The sequence below is a fragment of the Prosopis cineraria genome, unplaced genomic scaffold, assembly GCF_029017545.1.
Source record: "Prosopis cineraria cultivar Desert tree isolate PC_DT_omini unplaced genomic scaffold, ASM2901754v1 PC9, whole genome shotgun sequence".
Classification (NCBI taxonomy): Eukaryota; Viridiplantae; Streptophyta; class Magnoliopsida; order Fabales; family Fabaceae; genus Prosopis; species Prosopis cineraria.
Window position 1 is genome coordinate 24,729,966 of NW_026555340.1, and position 8,250 is coordinate 24,738,215.

General features: G+C 33.8%; 1 pseudogene; it reads left to right on the top strand.

Annotated features, from left to right (window-relative positions):
• Positions 1-10: 10 nt before the first annotated feature.
• Positions 11-4,096, top strand: LOC129320994 (uncharacterized; annotated as a pseudogene).
• The last annotated feature ends 4,154 nt before the right edge of the window (positions 4,097-8,250 follow it).

The following is an 8,250-nucleotide window of genomic DNA, read 5'->3' on the forward strand; positions in this document are numbered from 1 at the left end:
GTACGCGTCAGTTCACCCCATGACCAAAAAAAATTTAAGGTCCACAGCTTGGAACGGTAACAAAAAAAAAGAAAAAAAAAAAAAAACCGTCGTATGTTATGTTAGAATATAATGATAATTATGTATTTTGTATGGAATATTTTAGTTGTACAGGCTGTATTATACTCACATTGGACGTGGAGGGTTAGAAAAATAAAATTTTTACTTAAATGTTAATTAAAATTACACTTGCCCCTTTTAGAATTACAACTACTTTTTATGGGAGAGGATGACAAGTAAGAATTTTATAAGAAGATTAATACCAAATTAATATTTTTTAAAGATTTTAATATTGAAACATAGAAAAAAAAGTATTAAATTTAAAACTTTTAATTATGTAGAGATTCTAACTTGACATCAATTCTTTTGTGAGGTCTTTATTTATCATTCTCCCAAAAATTTAGTACCCAACATTCTCTTTAAAATTATTAAGCATTAATTAATATTTAGAATTATATTTTTTGTCAAAAATATTAATGTTTTTATTTAGTATAAATTTCTTCAAAAGAACTATTTCCCTCCCGACGAGCACACAGTTTGGAGATCAGTGGAAAGTGGCGCACAATGACCGCTCTGCTGTCTTCCTCTTTCCATTTGCTGTTTTTGATCTCTATTATCATCGACAGGACCTACTCATTCTCATGGTTTGTACTCTTCTTAGCTCTTTCGCAATCCCCATTTACTACTTTATTCTTTCGTGTTTCTGATGTTGGTAATGGTGGGATCTGTTTATTTTGAAACAATATCCGCAATGCCTCACTCATTGAGCTTCTTTTATAGTATACTATATTGTATGCTGTATGTCTAATTCTACAGGGTGTTCTTTAAGTTCTTTACTTTTCCTTTTATTATTATGAGCTAAAATTCAGAAGCAAATTTGGCAGGGAAAAATCTACAGCTTCTGAAGCACTTGGCTTGAATGGACTAGTGGTGGAGGAATTCACCTCTCCTGCAAATTCAGCTCCTTTCAACAGTTGTCATGCTTCTACCATAGTTGAGGTAATAAAATACAGAGAAAGGTTGCTCCGTTTTTTTTTTTTTTGGGGTCCCTTTCAATAAATGGTAAAAGATCTTCATCAACATGTGAGTGTCTGGGTTTGTTTTATATTTTTTGCAGGTTAGGAAGCGTCATTTTTTGGTTGCCTATTATGGTGGCACATCAGAGGGGGCACCTGACGTCAAAATATGGTTGCAAACGTTCAAGGTAACCAATCACTAACCAGTCCTTCAATTTGTCGGAAATTGAGAATCCTTCATTTTGGTGCCATATTTGAAACCTAAATCTAATAAATTTTTCAAAAAGGGTGCTTACTGTTTTATTGTTGGACCTTCCTAAGAAAGGGATGTTACCTGGTAGCTTTTAAGTTTTCACTGGTAACTCAACTTTGTGAGATCAAATTTGGTGGGCAGAATGGCAGATGGAAACCACCAATAATTGCTGATGAAGAACCAAATGTTCCAATGTGGAACCCTGTACTGTTTAAACTTCCATCAAATGCGTTGCTGCTGTTCTACAGAATAGGCTTAGATGTTCAAAAGTAAAGTTTCTGACTTACTATCCTCTTAGATTTATTGTCCTCTTGTGCTAACGCTTATTGTCCTCATTTCTCTTTAATATGATATCGTGGTAGCAAGCATCCTTTGGATTAACATTATATCCGTTACACCCTTGTAAAATCCTGGTAATCTGCCAACTAGCCGTATATATATTTTCTTTAAAAGAAATAGCACAAGTTTCTCTATGAAATGCTTATTTTTCTTTTATATTGACCGATTTGTAAGTGAGAACAGAAGACATTTGTTATCTTACTAATTTGCAGATTTCATAAACCACAGGAATTAGCTTAGTTGGTTAGAGGAGACGGCATCTCTCTTTACTAACCTTTGTTCAACTTCTATGGGGAAACACTTTGTGACTTAAATCATAATAACTGCAACAAGACAATATGAGGTGTGGCAATATCCTTTATAAGATCTCTCAAGGGGACTTAGCCTGGGCGTAATCCGAGTACATATATAAATATACATACATAGATATAGCGAGAAAAATGATAGTCTCCCAAGTGGATTAATCAGAACGATTTTGTATTAGTGTAATGCTTCCTTGGGATTGAAATGTTTCCAAAAGGGCTTTTGCGTTGAATTAAGCTTTCATCTTGAATCTTCATGCTTCAATGCATGAGAATGCGCTTAATATAGTAAATTATTAGTTTTCCCTTCTAATGGGCAGAATTGCCTTATTTAATTTCAGATGGAGTGGATTCATGAAACGTTCTTATGATAAAGGCGTCACATGGACAGAAAGAGAACAACTTCCTCCTGGTATTTTAGGACCTATAAAGAATAAGGTAATAAAACAAGCACCAATGAACTTTATTTTATCTATAGCTTGAGGTTTGAAATTCATGGTTTGACAAATTTACCTTTAGCAAGTTCTGAATTCTGATCACTATATTCCCAGCCTCTCTTACTGGAAAATGGTCTCTTGATTTGTGGGTCATCTGTTGAAAGCTGGAACTCCTGGGGTGCATGGGCTGAGGTGTTTACTGTTAAACAGAGCTGATCTTAATTGGCAAGTAGATTCAAAACTGATTTGCATTGTTAGAAACTTGACATTTTTTAAGCTTCTTGCATGGGATATAGGTAACAACAGATTTTGGCAGGACATGGAGTAAATATGGCCCAATTTACATTGAAAGTGAACCTCTAGGGGTGATTCAACCAGTGCCTTACCAGACTGCTAGAGGAACCTTGTGAGTCCTGCTTCGATCCTTTACTGGCATTGGTAGAGTCTATATGTCAGAATCCTTTGATGGTGGCAAGACTTGGGGATATGCAAAACCTACTCAGCTCCTGAACCCAAATTCAGGTTAATTTCCCAAAAGACATTAGTTGTCTAACTTATTTGCTTTATAATATTTTTGATATATATTAATAAAATCACTCTTAGACTTGTGAAGAAGTCCTTGACATTGTCAAGACTGTATTTGACTGAATTTCAGAACAAAGCTGATTGCGACTTTGCTCTAACCATCACTTTTTGTCCTAGCAACTACTCTTTCTAATATCCAATAATGAATCGCTTGTCAAAGATCAATTTTCATAAGCTTGAGCTATTAAATGAAGTTTGGACAATGGTTGAACTCTTGACTACTTAATATGTGTTGTTTGATAATGCGTTCGGAAAGACGTGATTTTCCTTGTTTCCAATGCCTTAACAAACAAGTGCTAACTGCTAAGCCCTCATAAAAACTGATATCATTTCGGTGAATTTTTAGATCTAAAGAAAAAAAAAAAAAGCAAAACAAAACTGTTCAATGCATATTCATGAACAGTTTCATTATAATCTCTAGCATTATGCATCTCATGAGTCTCTTTCACTAGGTATTGATGGGGTAAAGCTGAGGGACGGCCGTCTATTGCTTGCGTATAACACCATTTCTAGGGGTGTTCTTAAGGTTGCTTTGTCTGAGGATGATGGAGATTCTTGGGATGAGGCTCTTACACTGGAGGATACCTTGGGAATGGAATTCTCATATCCTGCTGTTATCCAATCTACTGATGGACATGTACATATCACCTATACATATAACAGGACACAAATTAAGGTACATCAATCTTAATCTTTGATGTGGTTGGTCTACTTCGTTCCATTTCCTTCATGCATTCCTTGTATTCGCTAACGCTTCTTGTCCTTGCTTTCATTTGCACAGCATGTTGTTCTTAGGCTGAACTGATGCAGACCAACCTGTTTCACATAAGCAGGAGACAAGGAATCCTCCATGTCTGTGATTAAAATGGCTTTTCGGATCAGCACTCAGCAGTTAGAGATAAAATAAAGGACTGTGGCTCCCAATTGAATCCTCTTTGTTTTGTTTGTTTGTTTTTTTAATTTGACAAGTTTTTTTCTGGGTAACTTTTGGTTTCACATTAGAATTTAAGTCCAATTCTTTAATTTTGAGAATTGATTTAAGCATCATTGGCCAAAGGCCTAGTGGCACCAAGGTGCCTGTGAATGGGTAAGATTGCTAGTTCGAACCCGATGGAATTCACGTAATAGGCAGTGTGTGTGTGGGCTTTTCTATGGGAAAGTGTGGGGTGTGTGAGTAATTCAAAAAAAGAAAAGGAAAAAAAAAAGTATCACTAAAAGTTCATTGATTAATTAATTTAGAAGTGCCTTCTCACGGTACATTATTGAGTATGTATACTTCTGATCTTGTGGTCATACCTTCCTCAGATGCACTTTGCATTATATTTGCAAGGGGATATAACCACTTGATATAATGACAGCATAAGCCCCAATACTAGTGCTTGTTGTGTGTGTGTGTTTAGCAACCCTTGCCTTTGCTCTTGACTATAACACAGGAGCTGGAGGGATGATATTCCCATATTTCATATAAAGTTAGAAAGGAATGATATTCCTATATTGCATTTGTTTACGTCACTATCTTGCCTTATATCATAAAAGTTTTTACAATCAAAATCAAAAATCTATATAAAAAGTTATTTACAATGCTTATGATTTTGTATGCAAGAGACTATAATCATTTTATACGTATAAAAGGTGTACCATAATAGTGAATTTATTTTTTATTGATGTAGCTATTAGTTACTCCCTTCAATCTAGGTTACCAATACCTATTTCACAAATATCAAGAAAGTTAGTTAAGTGTAGTATAACTAATTAAATTTGTATTGTATTTTTGCCCCTAATTGAACGGTTGTTCTCTGTCCATGGTGAATCGAATTATTCTTAATGTCATCTTTAATTTCTCTTTCATAATTTTTTGAATTCCAAATTTTAATGAGGTTTAATAAAAACCGCGTAATTTAGAAAAGCAATTTATATTTTGGACCAAGAATACTCTCCAATAAATAACTTGAATGCAAGAAAACCATTTAATGAATGTAGTTTTGACTTCTAAAACAAAAGGACCAAAGACTGTTAATCACTTTTGACCAATTGGCCTATGCAATGCTTCATACAAGATTATAGCAAAGATCTTGACTATTAGAATGAGGAATTTGTTGGATCGTTGTATTTCTCAATGACAAAGAGCTTTTATTGCTGGAAGGAAAATTCAAGATAATGTGATGATTGCTCATAAAATGTTTCATTATTTGAAGAGGAGGAAAAAAAAGGGGTCAGAGCTAGTTGGCCTTGAAAATTGATCAAAGTAAAGCCTATGATCGAGTGAACTGAAATTTTGATGGAGATGATGTCAAGATTGGGCTTTTATAGGCAATAGATTGGCTAGATTATGGAGTGTGTTACTTCTATTGTCTTTGATCTGCAAATTTCTAATAGGAGGTGGCAAGAATTGTCCTTGGAAGGAGACAGAGGCAGGGAGATCCTTTATCTCCATACCTATTCATTATTCCAATAGATGTTTTATCATGCTATAATACCATGTGAATAAAAAAGAGCTTATGGGGATTCAATTGTTTTAAGGAGGTCTAATTCTTTCTCATTGTTTTTTTGCTGATGATGCTTCTTTGTAAAGGCAAATAGAGATAATTGCTTAATTTTGAGAAAAATTTTAGAGCTCTTTTGTGATGCATCTGGACAGGAGATGAATTTAAATAAATCCTGTGTTTTTTTCTACTAACACCTCTTCAAAAATGAGGGGCAAAATTGAGGATGTACTTAGTGTAAAGGTGACAATTGATCCAGGCATTTATTTAGGCCTACCAATGCTGTAGGAAAAAATCTAAAATAGCTGCTCTGTCTTATGTGAAGCAAAAAATCCTAGTCAAAGCTTTAAGGATGGAAATAGAGATTGCTCACCTTTGTGTGAAAGGACATATTAATTAAATTGGTTGCTAATTCAATTCCTAATTACTCAATAGCTTGTTTTGCATATGCCGACAAAGTTTGTAAGGAAATTGATAGCGTGATTTCTAACTTTTGCTAGGGTTATAATGATCATGATAAAAGCAAGATTCATTGGAAGAATTCAAGTGAATTGTATGGTGGTAAGAGTAATGGGGGAATGGGGTTTAGAAGTTTTCAAGCTTTTAACAAGGCTCTATTAGCTAAATCTGACTGGTAGATGATTTTAAATTCTAATGACTTCTGGTGTAGGATATTAAAGGGAACTTATTTTTCTAAGAAATATTTTTTAAAGGCCAAAAAGGAAGGAAGGCTTCTAGGTTTAGTTTAGTATTATTGAAGAATGTGATTTGCTTCTTAAAGGTTTATAATGGAGAGTAAGGAGAGGAGATCAAATCAATGTATGGAATGACTGTTGGGTGATAGATTTGGAAGGGAAGATGAGATCTAGAGTTGATCTTAATGATGACTTGAAGAAATCAAAAGTTTCAAATCTAATTACTAATGGGGTTTGGAATCTTGATCCTATTAGAAATTTTGTTGAGAGGGAATACTATGATTTGATTAGAATATGCTCATTCCAAGAGTGGATTTGGAAGATAGGTTGGTTTGGAAGTTTACAAAAGATAGGAATTATTTGGTGAAGTCAAGCTATCATGTAGCTCAAAAGGAAGTAAAGGTTAAGGTGAATGATAAACCTTACAACTCTTATCAGGTGCCAAGAACGTTGTGGAAGACTATGTAGAGCTTGAATGTGCCGCTAAAAGTCTAGCAATTCATGTGGAGGCTTTTGAAAGAGGCACTAGCAACAAGGTATGCTTTATTTTGTAGAAAGTGTGTAAAAGATCCATCTTGTTCTATTTATGGGTTAGTGGAAGTGACTATTGAACATTTGATATTGGGTTGTGGTTGGGTGAAGAGGTGTTGGTTTGGTTGTTCTTTATCTTTGGTTATAAAGGATAAAAAAATCAATAACTTTAGAAAGTGGTATGAGGATCTATTACTTAATATAGCAAATTTTTTTAATTATTCTAGGTCTCTTGTTGCTATAATGTGTTGGGAGATCTAGAAAATGAGATGTGATTTTGTTTTTAAAGATGATATGGTTAATCTTAGAAAACTTATTTGTGTGGCACAGAGATTAGTTGAGGAGTGTTAGGATGCTAAGGTTTTAAAGGTTAAGTTAGATAGGAAGGTAAAGGAAAAGCTTGATCGAAAGCCTAAGAGGATGGCTCTAAAGGAGGGTTGGGTAAAAATGAATGTTGATGGTTCATACAAAAAGAATGGGGATGCAAGACTTGGGGTGGTTAGTCTAAACTCATCTAGTTTTTTTTTTTTTTTAGCTATGCTAGGATCTTTGTTAAGGCATCTTTTGCATTTATGGTTGAATGTCTTGCTGTGAGAGAAGTGTTGTTGCTATGTGAGAGATTCAGAGGCAACATGTGTGTGGAAATGGATTATGAAGTTTTATTTGGTATTTTAACTTTTGGTTCTTGTGCAAGGTGTGAATGGATTTATAAAGGTTTGTTGACTAAGTTACTTGCTTTAACCGAATCTAGCCTTTTGTTTCTTTTTTACTAGTTGCTAAACTTAGGAATAGAGCTGCTGATTTAATATTAGCCTCTTGTGCAAAGAAGTTATGGCCCATTAAGTTGCTGTGTTCAGCTCAAACTTCTCTTTCTGCGATTATGGTAGATGATCTAGTAGGTAAAGGTAAGGGTTCAATTTAGGTTTGTGAAGATGAAGAAATGGTTCGGAGCAAGACTGGTATTAGTTAATTTTCTGGTGTTTTGTTTTGTTTTTTGTTTTTAAGTTGTACTTGGGTGTTTACTATTTTTGCTTTAGGTTGTATTTAGGTTTATTGCCTTCTTGATTTTGCTTTGACTATTAGCGAGTGTAATTCTTTTTTGAATATTAATAAAATGGCCTCTTTTCTATTAAAAAAAAACTTGTATTTGAAACTGGATGGAGAATTTGTTTTAATTTTCATAAATTTGCATGTGATTTAAAGTCAGTAATTTGGCAGGCCATACTTATTCGGGTTAGATTCAATTTGGGCCAAGCTTATTTGGATATGACTTAAAGTATCATACTCCTTATAAAAAGCCCATACAGCTAAACCCAGCCCTAATACCTTCGAGCTTTAGGCTTATGTGTGCTGGCCCGTATACCGAAACTTTTAAAAAATAATCTTTTTATTTTTTAAGCCAATTTTAATTTTTAAATAATTATATTAAGCATAAAATATTGTCTTAAATTTAAAATAATAAAATAAAAAATAATTTATCAACTTTATACTTAAGTAGCTCTGTTGCTATTTTATTGTATTATGTATAATTTATTCACGAATATTTCTTTTATTTTTAAATTAATGTCTT